Source organism: Macaca mulatta, chromosome 2, assembly GCF_049350105.2.
Source record: "Macaca mulatta isolate MMU2019108-1 chromosome 2, T2T-MMU8v2.0, whole genome shotgun sequence".
Classification (NCBI taxonomy): Eukaryota; Metazoa; Chordata; class Mammalia; order Primates; family Cercopithecidae; genus Macaca; species Macaca mulatta.
In genome coordinates, this window is record NC_133407.1 from 133,886,839 (window position 1) to 133,904,423 (window position 17,585).

At 34.0% G+C, this 17,585-nt stretch overlaps 1 long non-coding RNA gene across 1 annotated transcript in view; it reads left to right on the forward strand.

Moving 5' to 3' along the window:
• Positions 1–17,585, forward strand: part of LOC144339535 (uncharacterized) — a 381,994-nt gene that overhangs the window by 348,990 nt on the left and 15,419 nt on the right. Inside the window, exon 9 of the long non-coding RNA XR_013414563.1 lies at positions 284–353. This is a non-coding gene — a long non-coding RNA (uncharacterized LOC144339535). The remainder of the gene's footprint in view (positions 1–283; positions 354–17,585) is intronic.

Here is a 17,585-nt window from a genome sequence, read left to right on the forward strand (position 1 = left end):
GTACTACTTCTCTTAAGATTAAGTACCGGAAGGTCTGGTGTATTTGTGGTGTACTGGAGTAATTTCATACAGTTCCCAAGAAATTATTGTTAAATTTGCAGTGGTTTTGTGAGCCAATTATTAAACATAGCCATTATCAAAAAATTAAGTATATCAACTTATAATACATAAATTACTTTAAAATACAAAAGTAGTATGTATTTGAAACTTACCATTTCCTAATTATTTTACTACATTTTTGCTATTATCTTTACTTTTGTGGCTATGTCCACTCTATCTGCAGGTTGGGAACATGACCTAATGGTGGCTACCATTCAGCTCTTTCCAACTCCATGTTCTGTGACTTCATATTGGTAAGTTGAAATCTACTATGGCGCAAGTATTTACACTACAGAAATTGGCAAAATCTGTGATTTAGTGCTTTTTCCTCCTGAAAAGCTGGCCGTTGAACATTTACCAGCATATGACAGGGTATAAGAGTTAAAGGAACAGAACTTCCATATCTCTGGCCAGGTGATCCCTAGTGCAATGCTTCTAGTTGTTGGCTCATGGAAGGCCTCTTTGAAAAGAAACAGATGGCAAGTAATTGAGAGCTCATTGGCCAGAAGTGGCATATAGGAGTTGTTAATCATGTTAGAAATGAGCATTCTGTGGATTGGAAACTCCACCTGTCATCTCCTAAATAGGGATAGAAAATATATCTTCTGTTTTTTTTCTTGTGAAAACTGAAGCCAACTTACTTTTGTTTATTGCATTGCTTTGTAGTTAAAATGTATTTATTTCAATAATTCCCTGGCAGGAAGTATTATTCTTCAAAAGTTTGATTACTTTCTTCAATGATGTGAACTTATTCTTAAAATCCATATAATGTAAAAGAAGCCAAAGTAGAGAGTGATGAAAATGTCAGTTGTCGTAACAGAATTTATGGCTTTGGTTTTAATACTAGGAGTGTTTTGCAAATATCTTGTCTCTTATCTTGTGCACACAGTGGCTCTTATTCAGCTGAGAGAGAGGTTAAGTGAGAAATGAGTTGGCTCGCCAAGGATAGATTTGTTCCACCCACCCCCAGCCCCCAACACACATATACACTCACACACACATACTCTGATGTTAATTTGATTTGAAAAAATATCAGAAAACATCATCATCAATTTCTCCTCTTGCAAAAATGATTATTCTTGCTTGACTGCCCTCTGCTGGAATTCCTGAAATATACACTTTGCCTCTACTTACAGGGACAAGTTGTAGGTGGTATGTAACTTAATGTGAGCAATCTTTTCAAGACAGTATGTGCAGAAGTCCAAGTACTCAAGAATAGAAATAAAACTGAGTTAAGCATTAAATGCTGTGGTCAAGTGTTGATTTAATTAACCATGAAAAATAGCCAGGTTTTGAATGGATCAAAGAAAACAATTATACATAATGGGTGAACTGAAAACAATTGACTATTACTGAAAGAGAAGAATGCTTTAATTAAACTAAAAGTTATACCTAATGTTAAATGAGGTGGTTAGAAAAGCTCCACAAAAAAGCTGCTTAACTGCTGAGTATAATATGAGAGATCAGAAAGAGTGCTTAAATGTACGTAATAAAAAATGCAACCTTATTAAAACTGTATCATTATTATTTTAAACTATTGCAAGCTTTTTCTCTGTTCTGTAGCTAAGCCATCACACTTAAGACTATTCATTTAGTTGTTTAAAATATATTTAGATTTTTCATTTATTGGTAATAACAATGTATTGCTTATTGCTGATACAGAGATACTGCTTTTTTCTACTTAGATTATATTTCTTGTTTTATTTAGAGAAAATTATTTTAGAGAGAATAATGGTTGTAATATCTCAGACCTTTATAATGTACTAGGTTAGCATATACTTATCTCCATACTTGTAAGGCTCTCTGGAGTTAGAAGAATAGAGAATAATTGTCAAGCATGTTGAGTTGGTGGCGAATTGGTGCTGTGAGACTCACACTTGAAGAGTATCATGGTGGAATATTTTTTACTGTAAAGATCAAATCCTTCATCTGAGGAATTTGAGCTAGTAAATGGAACAGACTTCCATCGGTGCATTTGCTGATCAAAGTCTAAACTTTTATTTTATTCACCATCTCCTTTTTATGTCATTGTCTGTGTAAGAAATGAACAAGGGGATTAGAGAGGAAGGGAGGGAGGGGGAAGATAAAGAAAAGCCAAAGATTTAATAGAAAGGAGAAGAGCAAAAGATCTCCCGCCACCATTTTGTTTCATTCTTATGCCTCATATGGATTAAAACCTGTAAAGTTAAACTTGTAAAAACCCAAGTTTTCCTAATTCAAGACACGGATTCTGCATCATTGAACATTACAACTTAAGTATACAATAAGGATGGGACCTTCTTAGAAACAATGTTAATTAAGTGGTTATGGACATTAATTCTTTTGCAGTAAAAGCTGATAACTATACAAGTAAGTCACTTTTCCTACTGTAAAAATTACTGTTATATATTTTAAGCTGAGGCACCAGGGGAAAGTAACGGGATTATAGACACTTCCTTACTTCACCAGACTAAATGCACTGTATTCCAGCACCATCTCCCAGACCAGCAAACCTACAGCCATCATGTTTCCTATACTAATTTGAAAGGAAAATCTGAAGGCAGACTAGGATGGTAGACATAGAATTTGATTTAACCTTGTGAGTGTCATAAGATGAATGCTTAATCATTGAATTTTTGAATGAGATATAACAATTGAACACTTCTCAGAGTAAGGTATGATAAAACATCATAATATGAATGGAAAAAAATTCATATTTTGGAAAAGTTTGTATATGCTAAGCTTTTTGTAATTATGCATTTATATTTCAGGGTGAGAATATTAAAGCATTATTTAGTCTAATGTAATTCTAAATGAAGAAGCCCTATTTTATTAAAGGAGAAATATTAGCAGAGCATAAATGTAATGAATAGCTATCATGTTTTGCATTTTGAACTATACCGTCACTGTGCTAATTATTTTACCAGCATTCTACCATTTAATTTTTTAAAACTCTATATGAGGTAGGTACTTAATCATCCCTGTATTACAGATAAGAAAACTCAGCCTCAGAGGCCCAAGGTCAGAGAGACACAAAGTGCTAAAATGGGAACTGTAATCCTGGGTTTTCTGACTTTAAGGGCAAAGCCCTTAAAGACATATTGCATCGGTGATATCATAATTTTCTCTTTGAAAATCCCTGTATTCTCCTTATGAGTCACTATCCTGGTTGTAGACAAGGCATAAGCAGAACTCTGATCTCTTTAAGTACTTGGTAAATGGGAGTGCTTGGGTTCTTTTAACACATTAGCTAATTGAAAGCAATCACATCTGACATTTCTAGATTACCAATTTTCAAAGAATTATAAGAAATTATACATACTACTGAACCACTATGGAAAGGAATTTTTATCCTCTTTGGATAAATTTCTGTTGTCTCTGGGCCATCATCTTTGTTCATGTTTCCAGAAACCTATTCTGGGGAAATGATCTGACAGACAGCCTGCTCCCAGAGCAACAAGCCCCTTCCCCACTCTCATCTCGCTGCAGCATCTGCATTGGGCATGAGCCCGGATCCATATTTACAAGACATATGTAGACACTTTTCCCTTTCTTGGCAAATGCATAAATAGAATCCTAATGTCTACATGTAGGTACTATATAAATACAAAGTTGTGCATACTCTGTGGATGTCATGCATCATTTATCCGTGTATTTTTAGCGTCACCAACACATTTACATATGCTGTCACGTTTCAAACTGCACCTCAATATAGTGCCTTTTTCAACATGAACTCGGCTGCAGGCAACATCATTCTTTTAACATTTTCACCACAAATGAAGATCAAAGAGCAAGAACATAAATCCAAAAATAAGAGACAAATTTAAAATAGGTAACACTTTTCCAAGATGCTCTGAGGATACTATAGGATTACCTAGAGCAGAGGACTGAATCTTTTGCTCTATAAATAGATCCATGTAATTATTTTAATGTACCTATTATGCTTGGATTTCCCGAGATGAATGTTTACACCTTGGCTGTTGTCTACAGGGGATAAAGATATGCAAACCATCATTTACAATTCTGTGTTAAATGCCTGTAAAGTGTGGTAGAAAAAAGAGAAGGATTCTTTAAATATACTTGAAGAAGTCAAAGTCTTCACTTGGGGAAATAACATTTGGATTGACTCTCGGATGATAAGTAGTGGTTTAGATTTTCTTTTGTATCAAACATTTAAAAAGTTAGAAATAAGTTGACCTAACAGATCAAGTCCAAGATTAAACATTAGAAATTAATTGATCTAACAGATAAAGTCAAAGATGTTTGAATTTCTCAACAGGGATCAGTCTTAGGGAAAACTAGAAGTAGTAGATGATTTGCCTTTCTTTCCCTTGTAGAGCCCAGAACACGTATGTCTTTGACCTTATGTTTCTGTGTTCTACATGTATAGCAAGTCAGTTTAATAGGTTTATGGTAGAACCACACCAATAATTTTTAAAGCCTTTTCTCTTGAGAAGCAGAACAATTTATTAAACGAAACACTTCACTGAATACTAAGTATGAAACAGATAAAGGCAGAGAGTGGTCTGGTGGAAGTAAGGAATAGAAATAGAGACCTACAAAGTACTTTTTGCCAATCCCTGGACTTGGTAAAAAGTGTGTATGTGTGTATGTATGTATACACATGTGTATCTTTCTTTATGTCCCTGAATTGCTTTTTACCTACATATTGTGTATAAATAACTGTTACTAACACAATAAGCTTACTCTGATCTGTGAAATTTTGGCCACCCAGGAAAGATCTGCTTTTTTTTTTTTTTTTTTAAGCTCTTTTCTCCAGTGGCTGCTTCAGTAACAAGTGTTATGTATGGGATTCAACAGTGACTCTCAGAGTACAGAAAACATGTTAGATGGAGTTTACCAGGCCCATCTCCAGTAATATTGATAGCATGGGGTCTGCGATAGAGCCCAGGTATCTATCTCTACGGTTGACGTTGCACTCTAGGTAATTCTGATGCAAGGGTCTATAAGAGCATGGACTAACAGATAGACCATAGTGAAGACAAAGGGGAATGAAAAAATAAAATAATAGATTAAAAGGAAAAGAAGAATAGAAAACAGAGAAATAAAAGCATATGGTAATTGCAGAAAGCCAACAAAAATTGCCTAGTGGCAGAGAAGGAGTGTACCTCAAAATAGCGAAGGCCATATACAACAAACCCACAGCTAACATCATACTGAATGGGCAAAACTGGAAAGGCTTTCCGTTAAGAACTGGAACAAGACAAGGATGCTCACTTTCACCACTCTTATTCAACATAGTACTGGAAATCCTAGCCAGAGAATGAGGAAAGAGAAAGAAAGAAGAGGCATCCAAACGGAAGAAGAGAAAGTAAATTGGTCCCCTTTGCTGATAACATAATCTTATACCTAGAAAAACCTAAAGACTCCACTAAAAAAAAAAAAAAAAAAAAAAAAAAAAACCTCTTAAAACTGATAAATGAATTCAGTAATGTTTCAGGCTATGACATCTACAGTCAAAAATCAGTAGCATTTCTATACACCAAAAAGAAATCGAAGAGGTAATCCCGTTTACAATAACTATTAAAATAGAAGAGGACTATGTATGTGCATGAACATTTTTTTGGTGAACATTTTAAAGTTTTAGTACAAATTAGCTTAGATATTTGATACAGTGCTTTTCAAGAGTCATTTTAATTTGCAATGTCACTAGCACTGTTTGAGAATGTCCATTTCCATGACCCTCATTAGCATGTGTGATTTATCTTTTTTTAAAGCTGTTTTTTTACAGTTGTGTTATTACGCTGTCTGTGTGTGTGCGTGTGTGTGTGCATGAGAGAGAGAGAGAGTGTGTGAATTTCCTGTTTATGACATTTTCCACATATTTGTTGATTTTTTTAAAATTTTACACGGGCATTTTATATAGTGTGAGCTGCAGATATATTTCTAGCCTTTTTGTCTGTTTAGTTTGGTTATGGCCTTTTAAAAAATGTATACATGTTTTTAATTTTCTTGAGATCTTATCTGTTGACATTTCATTCCTTCCTGCCCCCTTCCCTCCTAATACTTACTATTTCTATTGTTCCTACAGTGTACAGCATGTATAGTTTATGTTTTGTTCTTTGCACATGAGTCCTGCATTTATTTCAGTTTTATTTCTACAGTTAAACCTTTTCCAGTGCCCACTAGTTGTCCTTTTACCATAGTTTCCCGAGTTATCTGTTGGGAGAAGTTAATCCTCTGGTAGTTTCATCAATAAAGGCTCATGAGAAAAATAAACCAGAGTTATTGATTGTCCAAAACTGTGTGTGTATGTGTGCATTTTAACAGCCTTATCCTTGAAGGGCAGTTCGACTGGATATAAAAATCTTTGGATTACACTTTACTTCCTTGAGTATTTTGTAGATGCTGCTCAACAAACATCTTCTGTTTTGTTTTGTAGTTAAAAGTGAAGAAATTCAAGGCCAACTTTATATTTTCCCCCTTTATCAAGCGGCTTGAACTTTTTCTCTTACTACCCCAAAGATTCCTTTTTAAAAATTCTGTCTTTAAAATGCAAGATATTCACTAAGATTTATGTTGGTGTAAGCTGGTTCTGGCTAGTGTTCTGTGGTATACGGCATGTCCTTCTTTTAAGGAGGTTCAAGTCCTATTTTATCCAGGACATTTTTCTTGCATTAAATCTTTACCTTTATTTCCTGTTGTTGTAATCTTCTTTTGCAGGACTCTGATAGTGCAGATGTTACATCTCCTTTTCCTACATTCTACAGCTTTTATGTTTTTAATCTGAGCTTTATTTCACCTTACTGTAGTTTGTTTTCTCTCTGTCCTCCATGTCTCTTACTATTTTTTCCACAGTGCCTGTTTTCCCTTATATTCCTTCTAATTTTATGCTCATTTCTACTATAATTCCCCCATCTCTTTCAATGAGATTGTGTTATCCACTTGTAATGCACTCAGATTGTTTTGTCACATTCTTTACATTTTTTTCTGGGATATCTTGACCTCACAAATGTGTTTTTAAAAATTTACATGTATTAAGGTTCATTCTTTGTGCTGTAAAGTTCTATCGGTTTTCAAAAATACAGTGTGTCATATATCCACCACTGCAATATCATACAGAATATTTTTGCCATCCTAAAAGCACTTTCTTACTTTCTGGCATCATAAAATGCTCCATACTTTTCTCCACATGTATATGTGTGTGTATATATGTATCTATGCGTGTATATATGTACACACACATCCCAAATGTACATATATCCAGGAATATTTCTATATGTCACAATCTGTACCTATATTAGATGCACCATGAATTATGAATTTATTCTAATGTACCAAACTCTTATGACCACATGTATTATCAGAGCCTCCCCATTTCTTATCTGTAAACTCATATTCCAGTAGTGAGAAAGCTGACTACTCCTATTTGGAATCCACTTACTTGTTAAGTCCAGTGAATATTTGTGTTTCAGAATTGTTAACCTGTACCCTTTCAGGAAACAACTTTATCAACTAGAGTTCAGCACTTAGGTGTAGTTTCTTTTGCCTTTCATCTTACAGAGCCCATTCAGTTCTAAAGTTACTCTGAGCAGTATCTTTCCTCCCATCCTCTTCAGTGAGGTGGCTTTATATATTTGTGATGCACTGATTGTTTTGTCACTTTCTTCAATTTTTGGGGAGATTTCTTGACCTCCTATTTTTTAAAATTTACATATATTAAAGTTGCTCCCTTGTGCTGTAAAGTTCTATGGGTACTTATATATTGACCCTTACAGAATATTTTTGCTGGCTTAAAAATCCCTTGTGCTTTCTCTTTTCAATCCTCCTTGTCTCTCTTCAAAGACCTGGAAATCTCTGATCTTATATTTCACTTTTTTCCAAAGTGTGATGTAATTGGAATTATGTAGTAGGTAGCCTTTTTGCATTGGCTTCATTAAACTTATTAAAATATATTGGTGATTCTTCCATGTCTGTTTTTCTGTTTTGTTTCATTTGTGTTTTATGGGGTTTTTTTTGTTTGTTTTTTGTTTTTTGCCTGATAGCTCATTTCTTTTTAGCACTGAATAATATTCCACAGTATGGATACACCACCATTTGTTTATTAATTCTCCAATGAAGGACATCTTGGTGGTTATCATTTTTTAGCAATTATAAATAATTTGTCATAAAAACCCATGTGCAAGCTTTTGTGTGGACATAACTTTTCAAATCAGTTGGGTAACACAATTGCTGAATCATATGGTAAGACTGTTTTTAGTTTGTAAGAAGCTGCTGAACTGTTTTAAAAAGTGATTGTACCATTTTTCATTCCCATGAGTAATATAGTGGAGCTCTGTTGCTCCATTTCTTTTTCAGTAATTGTGCTCTTAATTATTATATTTTGAATTATAGCCATTCTAATATATGTGTAGTGTTACTTTTCATTGTTTTAATTTGCATTTTCTTAGTGACAAATGAGGTTGAGCATATTTTTATATTCTTATTTGTCATCTGTATATTTTCTTTACTGAGGTTTCTGTTCAGTACTTTTGTTCATGTATCCTTTGAGTTCCAGAAATATTGTATGAATATATAATTGTACATATTTATGGAGTATCTGTGGTGTTTTGGCAAATTCATACAATAAGTAATGATTAAATCAGGGTAATTGAGAATTCTTTCCATCACCTCAAATATTTATCATTTATTTGTGTTGAGAACACAAATCTTTTCTTCCAAGTATTTTGAAATATACAATAAATTACTGACAACTATAGTCACCCTACTGTGGTATCAAACACTAGAACTTATTCTTTCTATCGAATTGAATGTTTTATGCCAATTAATCAACTTCTTTTTACCCATCCTTTCCCCCATCTTTCCTAGCCTCTGGTAACTATCATTCTACTCTCTACTTTTATGAGATCAATTTTTAAATTCTTAAAAAGGTTTTTTAATTGAAAACATCAACTTAAAACAAAGAGATCAACTTTTTTAGCTTCCATATATGAGTGAGAACATGTGATATTTGTCTTTCTGTGCCTGGCTTTTTTCATTTAACCTAATGTCCTCCAGGCTCATCTGTGTTGCTGCAAATGACGGGATTTCATTATTTTTATGATTAAATTATATTCCATTTTGCATATATACTACATTTTCTTTATCCATTCATCTGTTGATGAGCATTTAGGTGGATTCCATAGCTTGACTGTTGTGAATAGTGCTGTATTAAATATTGGAAAGCATATATTTATTTGACTTACTGATTTCCTTTCTTTTGGATTGCTGGCTTTACATTATAGTTCTGTTTTTAGACTTTTGAGGAACTTTCATAGTGTTTTTCATAATGGCTGTGCTAATTTAATTGCCATAAACAGTGTACTAGAGTTCTCCTTTCTCCATATCCTTGTCAGTGTCTGTTTTTTGTGGTTTTTGTTTGTTTGTGTTTGTTTGTTTTTGCCTATTTGATAATATTTTTGCCCATTAAAAAATTTTTTTTTATTGTTGAGTTTGAAGAGATTTTTATATTTTGGATACAAGTCTTCTATCAGATATGTTTTCTGCAAATATTTCTTCCAGTATATAATTTATCTTTTCATTTTCTTAAGTGTCTTTTGCAGAGCAGAAATGTTTAATTTTAGTAATAGTAAGTTCTATTTTAAAAATGTTTTTTTCTTGCATTGTGCTTTTGTTATTATATCTGAAAATTCATCCTCAAATTCAAAGCACATATATTTTATCCAATGTTTTCTTATTTACTTCAACAGGATCCAATAAGAATACTATACAGTTATTAGAATGATATTTGTGAAGATTTTTAATGACATTAAAAACATTTAATGTTAAACCTAATAATAGCGAATAAATAAAACTATACGGGCAGCATGATGCCAATTAAATTAAAATGCACAGAGGAAGACTGTTAGGAAATATTCTGAACATTAACAATGTAACTTGCCTGAGTGAAAAAAATTTGTAGATTGTCTTTATTTATCATCTATAATTTTCTATAGCTTTCAAATTTTTAATAACGAACTCAGAGCATTTAGATGTATGGTCCATTTTGAGTTGATATTCGTGTGAAGTTAAGATCTGTATCTAACTTTTTTTTGTGTATTGGCATCCATTTTCTAATGCCATTTATTGAAACATTATCTTCTCTCTATTGAATTGCCGTGCCTTTGTCAAATATTGCTTGCCTGTATTTGTGTGGGTCTAATTCTGGGCTCTCTGCTATGTTCTGTTGATTTATGTGTTTATTCTTTCACCAACACCACACTGTCTTGATCACTGTAGTTTTATAGTAAGTTTGAATTTGGGTAGTTTGAGTCCTCCAACTTTGTTCTTCAATATTATATTGGCTACCGTAGGTCATTTGCATTTCTGTATAAACTTTAGAATTATTGTCAATATCTAGAAAATATCTTGCTGTAATTTTTATTGAATTGTGTTGAAAATGTAGATTGATTCTTCTGGTAAGAATTGACATTAAGTCTTCCAATCCATGAACACAGCACATCTTTCCATTTATGTAGATTTTCTTTGATTTTTTTAAATTAAAGTTTTCTATACACAGACTTGTATGTATTTTGTTAGAGTTATACCTCAGCATTTTATTTTTGGTACTATTATAAATGTCTGTTTTAAATATGAATTATATTATTTTTAATCTTTCCAACTCCAGTTATTTGAAAGCCATTGCTTTTATATAGGAAAGCAATTGATTTTTGTATATTAACGCTGTATCTACAGCTTCACTATATTCACTTAGTTCCAGAACTGTTTTGGTGGAATCTTTGGGATTTTCTAGATAGACAATCATGTCATCTGTGAGTAAAGATAGTTTTATTTCTTCCCTTCATGCTTTTATAGTTTCATACTTCAAACTTTCATAGTTTCATACTTCAAACTTCATACAGTTTTATTACTTCCCTTCTGACTTTTTTTTTTTTTTTTTTTTGAGACGGAGTCTCGCTCTGTCGCCCAGGCTGGAGTGCAGTGGCGCGATCTCGGCTCACTGCAAGCTCCGCCTCCCAGGTTCCCGCCATTCTCCTGCCTCAGCCTCCTGAGTAGCTGGGACTACAGGCGCCCGCCACCGCGCCCGGCTAATTTTTTTTTTTGTATTTTTAGTAGAGACGTGGTTTCACTGTGGTCTCGATCTCCTGACCTTGTGATCCGCCCGCCTCGGCCTCCCAAAGTGCTGGGATTACAGGCTTGAGCCACCGCGCCCGGCCCCTTCTGACTTTTAATATCAGAAAATCAAAAAATTCTGGAGCATGACAGGAAAAAATTTTTTAATTCTCTCAAAATGCTTGTTGTAATTAATGATAATTCTTTGAAATTTTCTATAAGACAATTATGTCATCTGTCAACAAAAGCAGTTTAATTTTTTCCCCTACCTGTATTCCTTTTATATTCTTTTTTTGTCATATTGCACTATCTAGGACTTCATCTATGATGTTGAATATGAGTAATGAGGGAGAAAATTTTGCCCTGTTCCTGATCTTAGGGGAAAAGAGCCCAGTTTCTTGTAATTAACTATTGTGTTAGCTACAAGTATTTGTAGATTTTAAAAAATTGATACATAATAGCTGTACCTACTTACAGAGTACATGTGACATTTTGTTACATTCCTATAGTGTATAACAAACCAGTCAGGGTGTTTAGGGTATGCATCACCTCAAGTATTTATCCTTTCTATGTGTTGGGGACATTTCAAGTCCTCTCCTCTAGCTATTTTAAAATATATAGTACATTGTTATGAACTGTATTTATCATACTCTGCTGTTGAACACTAGGACTTACTCCTTCAGTTTAACTGTAGTTTGTACCCATTAACCAACCTCTCTTTATCCTTCCCCTTTCATTCCCACAACTTTCCAGTCTCTAGAATCTATAATTCTATTCTTTACCTCCATAAGATAAACTTTTTTAGCCCCTACATATGAGTAAGAACTCATGTCTCTCTGTGCCTGACATATTTTACTTAACATAATGACCTCCAGTTCCATCCATATTGCTGCAAATGACATGATTTCATTCTTTCTTATGGTCAAAAAGTATTCCACTGTATATATACACCACACTTGCTTTATCCATTCATCCATGGATGGACATTTAGGTTGATTCCATATCTTTGCTGTTGTGAATAGTGCTGCAATAAATATGTAAGTGCAGGTAACCCTTTGATATACTGATTTCCTTTCCTTTGGATAAATAACCAGTGGTGGGATTGCTGGATCATATGGTAGTTCTATGTTTAATTTTTTCAGAAATCTCCATTTGGTTTCCCATGGTGGAAATTTTCAGCCCCATCAACAGTGTATAAGACTACTCTTTTCTCTACATCCTTATCAGCATCTGTTATTTTTGATCGTTTAGTAATAGCCATTCTAACTAGGATAAGATGATATCTCATTGTGATTTTGATTTGCATTTCCCTGATGATTAGTAATGGTGAGCATTTTTTCGTATATCTGTTGGCCATTTGTGTATCTTCTTTTGAGAAATGTCTATTCATGTCCTTTGCCCACTTTTTAATAGAGTTATTTGTTTTGTTTTGCTTTTTCTTGTTGAGTTGTTTGAGTTCCTTGTATGTTCTGGATATTAGTCCTTTGTCAGATAGTTTGCAACTACTTTCTTCCATTCAACAGGTTGTGTCTCACTCTTAATAATTTCTTTTGCAGTGCAGGAACTTTTTAGTTTAATATAGTCCTATTTGTCTATTTTTGTTTCTGTTGCCAATGAATTAGAGGTCTTAGTCATAAACTTTTTGCCTAGACCAATGCTCAGGAGAGTTTTCCCTAGGTTTTCTTGTAATATCCTTATAGTTTTGAGTCTTACGTTTTAAGTCTTTAATCCATTTTGAGTTGATTTTTTAAACAGTGAGAGACATGCTCCCAGTTTTATTTTTCTGCATGCTGCTATGCAATTTTCCTAGCCATTTATTGAAGAAGATGTCCTTTCCCCAGTGTAAGTCCTTGTCAGCTATTTTGAAGATCAGTTAGCTGTAAATATATGGGTTTATTTCTGGGTTCTTTATTCTGTTCCATTGGTCTTTGTGTCTATTTTTATACCAATACCATGCTGTTTGGACCGCTAGAGACTTATAATATATTTTGAACTCAGGTAATGTAATGCTTATAGCTTTGTTCTTTTTGCTCAGGACTGCTTTGGCTATTCAGGCTCTTTTTTGGTTCCATATGAATTTTATGATTTTTTTTTCTTTTTCCGTGAAAAATTACATTGGTATTTTGACAGGGATTGCCTTGAGTCTGCAGATTGCTTTGGGTTGTATGATCATTTTATTGATAGTCTTCCAATCCATGAGCACAAAATGTCTTTCCATTTGTTTGTATCCTCTCAATGTGTTTTATCAGTGTTTTGTAGTTTTTGTTATTTTTCTTTTTTTTTGTTTTTGTTTTGTAGAAGTCTACCACTTCCTTGGTTAAATTTATTCCTAGGTATTTTATTTTTTAATAGCTATTGTAAATGGATTGCCTTCTTGACTTCTTTTTCAGCTAATTACTGTTGTATAGAAATGCTGTTGATTTTTTTCATATTTGTTTGTATCCTGCAACCTTAATAAATTCATTTATCAAATCTAAGAGTTTCTTGGGGGAGTCTTTTGGTTTTTCTACATATAAGTTCATATCATCTGCAAATAGGGATAATTTGGCATCTTCTTTTCCAGATTAGTTGCATATTATTTCTCTCTCTGGCCTGACTTCTCTGGCTAGGACTTCCAGTACTAGGGTACATAAGAGTGGTGAAAGTGGGCATTCTTATTTTGTTCCAGTTATTTGAAGAAAGGCTTTCATGTTTTCCCCATTCTATATGATGTGACCTGTGAGTTTGTCATTTATGGCCTTTATTATGCTGAGGTATGTTACTTCTGCGCCTAGCCTGTTGAGAGTTTTTGTCGTAAGACAGTGTTGCATTTCATAAAATGCTTTTTATGTGTCTATTGAGATAATCAGAAGTTTTTTCTTCATTATGTTGATTTTTTTAATCAAGTTTTGAAAATCTCTCTCTTTTCCTAGTTTGCTGAGAGTTTTTAAAATCATGAATGGGTTAAATTTTATCAAATGCTTTTTCTGCATCAATTGATATGATTCCATAATTTTTATTCTTTAATCTGTTGACGAGTGGACTGAGATGGTATTATTTGTTTTATTTTATTTTATGTATTTTATTTTTATTTACATATTTATTTATTTTTGATATGGAGTCTTATATATTTATATATTTATTTTTAATATTTATATATATATTTATATACTTATTTTTGATATGGAGTCTTACTCTGTTGCCCATGTTGAAGGGCAATGGCATGATCTTGGCACATCGCAAACTTCACCTCACAGGTTCCAGTGATTCTGCTGCCTCAGCCTCCTAAGTAGCTGTGATTACAGGTGCCTGGCTTATTTTTGTATTATTAGTAGAGTCGGGGTTTCACCATGTTGGCCAGGCTGGTCTCAAACTCCTGACCGCAGATGACCCACCCGCCTCGGCCTTTCAAAGTGCTGGAATTACAGGTATGAGCCACCATGCCCAGATTATTTTTTAATGTTGAGTTTTGACAGCTCTTTACATATTCTAGATGCTGGTACATTTTGCATATGTGTTTCACAAATATTTTATCTCATCCTATATTTTTCCTTTCTAGTTCCTCATCAGGGTCTGGTAGAGATCAAAAGTTTTAAATTTTCATGAACTTAAATTTATCTACTTCGACTTATCTGCAGTATTTTTAAGTATAATTCTTTGTATAACTCTTCTAGCAGTTGCTCCAGTTGTGTATTTTATGTACATGACTTTTTACAGTCTACTGGTGTCATTTTTCCAATTCAAGTAAAATTTAGGTACCTTACCTCCTTTTAAGTTTTGTTATTTTTATCCATTTATAATTGTCTTAAAACCTTCCTATTCCTACATTTAGAACTTCATTAAACAATGTTGTGATCTCTATTTCAACTGTCAAACATAATTTAGAAATGCAAGAGGAGAAAATGTATTATCTTTACCCACATTTTACTGTATTTGTTCTTTCTTCTTTCTTGACATTCCAGTATTTCTTCTCTTATCATTTCCTTTCTGTTTATAAATCTCCCATTAGTCATTTTTTAAGAGCATGTCTTCTGATTGAACATTCTGTTTTCCTTTACCGAGGAATGGCATTATTCTCCTTTCATTTCCAAAAGATATTTTCACTAGACTTAGAATTCTGGGCCCAGCATTCTCTTCTTCCAGTTGTAGAAAATGTTCCACTTCTTTCTGTCCTTCATCATTTTTGATAATAAATCTGCTACCATTTGTTTTTCTCCTATAAGGAAGAGTTTTTTCTTGCTGTTTTCAAGTTTTCCTTTGTTTTTAATTTCTAGAAGTTTGACTATAATATGTCTTGGTGTATATTTATTTAGGTTTTCTTGTTGGGGTTTACTATAATAGGCTTCTTGAATCTGTATGTTTATGTCTTGTGCTACATTTAGAAGTTGAATCATTATTTCTTTGGATACTTTTTCCAGCCCCACTCTCTTTCTCTTCTGGAACTCTGATGACACACAAGTTAGATTTCTCATTATGGTCCAGTACATTCTTGAAACTCTGTACATTTTGTTTTCAATTTCTCTTCAGCATGGCCAGTTTCTGTTGTTTTACCTTCAAGTTCAATTATTATTTTCTCTGACTCCTCCATTTTGCTATAGAGCCTATTCACTGAGTTTTCAATTTTTAGTTATTGTGTTTTTCAGTTTAAAATTTTTCATTTGGTTCTTCTTTATATCTTATCTTTCTCTGTAGAAATTTACTTTTATTTTTAAAAATTGTTTTAAGTATGCTCATAACTTCTTGTTGAAGCATTTTTATGATGATGGCATTATTATTATTATTATTATTATTGAGATGGAGTTTTGCTCTTGTTGCCTAGGCTGGAGTGCAATGGCACCATCTCAACTCGCCACAACCTCCGCCTCCCAGGTTCAAGTGATTCTCCTGTGTCAGCCTCTGGAGTAGCTGGCATTAGAGGCATGCGCCACCATACCCAGCTAATTTTGTATTTTTATTAGAGACAGGGTTTCTCCATGTTGGTCAGGCTGGTCTTGAACTCCCGACCTCAGGTGATTTGCCCGCCTCAGCCTCCCAAAGTGCTGGGATTACAGGTGTGAGCCAGCATGCCCGGCCAATGATGACTTTAAGGTATTTGTCAGAAAATTGTAACGTCGTTGTCTCACTGTTTGTGTCTGTTGATTGTCTTTTCATTCAAGATGAGATTTTCCTTGTTCTTGATATGATGAGTGATTTTTTTTTTTATTGAAACACAAGCATTTGAAATACTATAAAACTATGAGTCGTCTTTAAACCTTCTCTTTAAGCTATTTTCTTATGACAGCCTTCCAGCACAGAAAAGAGGATGGCTCATTATTGCTAGGTGGGAATAGAAGTCCATGTTTCTTGCTTTGTATTCTATTGACATTTGAGGTGGTAGAGTTTATTATTGCTACTGGGTGGGAGTGGCATTTTTGGTTCCCCAAGAAATCACTGATAATACTGCCTTGGTTGGGAAGGTGTTTTGTTACTGCTCTTCATGTGGCCTCCACTGATACCATGAGGAAGAGAAGAGCCTCACTGTTGACTAGTGGGGATGAAAGTCCTGGCTCCCTTCTCTAATACCACTACAGTGGGGACATTGTGATGCTTTGTAACAGCCTGGGAAGGGTGGAAGTCTAGGCTTCACACTTCACATTTGCTGTAGTAACTGGGGCTAAGGCCACACTTTTTTCCTGTGGTATTTGGCTGGAGTGCAGCAGCTATTGTCTAAAAGTTTCTGTCTTGCTAAATTGCCCCAATGTCCTGGTAATTTGGCTAGAGACAGTAGGCTTTTACTGGGGCTTATTCATCTGCACCCTTCAAAATTTCTAGATTGTTATTTTCTCCATATATGTGTGTGTGTGTGTGTGTGTAAAGTCCAGAGTTTTTAGCTGTAGTGCATGAGAAGAAGAGTGAAAAGTACATCTATGCCATCTTGCTAAAAGTGGAAGGCCCCTCAATATTTTGTTTTTATATTCTACTTCTATTCTTGATTCAATCCATGCACATCACATTTTATCTCCTTATTTCTCTGTGTCTCCCCTAAACTATTGCATTTATGCTTTGTATAATGTTCTCGCATTTTCCCTTGTGGTATTAGAGGTGATAGCTTCATCACATTTTTAAAACACACAATAGTGTTTATGGTTGTAATTTTTTTCTGCTTCATGGCAACATTTTATGATATGTGTTTTTCATCCGTTGAACAGTTTTTGTTTTTGTTTTTGTCACAATTGTTTGTGTCATATCTTTATATTGATGCTGTTCTAAACCCTCTTTTTTTACTCATCATGAGTGAGTTGGCTATTTGCAGATTTGTGATGGTGTGGGATTTGGGAGGGGGTAAGGGCCAGGGCAGTTCTCCAGGTTCATGACCTGAAAGCCCTCTCCTCTGCTACCACAGGGACAAATATGCAAATATGTCATTCCTACAGATATGGCATATCAACAGGATTATTTGCATATGCCAACTTCAT